The sequence below is a fragment of the Gekko japonicus genome, unplaced genomic scaffold (assembly GCF_001447785.1).
Source record: "Gekko japonicus isolate JY-2015 unplaced genomic scaffold, Gekko_japonicus_V1.1 scaffold4159, whole genome shotgun sequence".
NCBI classification, from domain to species: Eukaryota; Metazoa; Chordata; class Lepidosauria; order Squamata; family Gekkonidae; genus Gekko; species Gekko japonicus.
The window spans coordinates 8,012-8,934 of NW_015166559.1; the positions used below are offsets into that span (position 1 = coordinate 8,012).

The 923-nt window shown below is 51.7% G+C and overlaps 1 protein-coding gene across 1 annotated transcript in view; it reads right to left on the reverse strand.

Moving 5' to 3' along the window:
- Positions 1–923, reverse strand: part of LOC107111386 (neural cell adhesion molecule L1-like) — a gene marked incomplete at its 3' end in the record, with an annotated part of 97,915 nt that overhangs the window by 4,790 nt on the left and 92,202 nt on the right. The gene's annotated exons all lie outside the window — the stretch shown is intronic.

Below are 923 nucleotides of genomic sequence, written 5' to 3' on the forward strand. Positions count from 1 at the left end.
TGAACTGGTCCTGCCGCTGTCCGTTGTATCTCTGCACGAGTCCCTGCTCTTGGGGGGACATGGCCCTGCTCTCAGAGCGGCTTACAAACTCCTTTCCCTTCCCCTCCCCACAAGAGACACCCTGTGAGGTAAAAGAAGAAGAAGAAGAGATTGGGTTTATACCCCGCCCTTCACTACCCAAAGGAGTCTCAGAGCGGCTCACAAACTCCTTTCCCTTCCCCTCCCCACAACAGACACACTGTGAGGTAGGTGGGGTTGAGGGAGCTCTGACACAAACTCCTCTTTTTCAAGAACAGCTCTTATCAGAACTGGTCCTGCCGCTGTCCGTTGTATCTCTGCACGAGTCCCTGCTCTTGGGGGGACATGGCCCCGCTCTCAGAGCAGCTTACAAACTCCTTTCCCTCCCCCTCCCCACAGCAGACACCCTGTGAGGTAAAAGAAGAAGAAGAAGAGATTGGGTTTATAACCCACCCTTCACTCAGAGCGGCATACAAACTCCTTTCCCTCTCCCTCCCCACAACAGACACCAGAAGAAGAAGAAGAAGAAGAGATTGGGTTTATACCCTGCCCTTCACTACCCAAAGGAGTCTCAGAGCGGCTGACAAACTCCTTTCCCTTCCCCTCCCCACAACAGACACCGTGTGAGGGCTCTTTTTCAAGAACAGCTCTTGTCAGAACTACGGCTTGCCCAACGTCATCCAGTCAGGTGCAAGTGGAGGAGTGGGGAATCAAACCCGGTTCTCCCAGATTAGAGTCCACGCGCTGAACCACTACACCAAACTGGCTCTCCCTAAATAGCTGCCACAGCTCACTTTCAGCCTCACAGCGAAGACAGCTGCTGCCAAAACAATATTTTTTTTAAAAAAAAATCTTCATAATCAATCAAATATCCAGTAGCCAAACAGAAGCCTTGCTGGCCGACA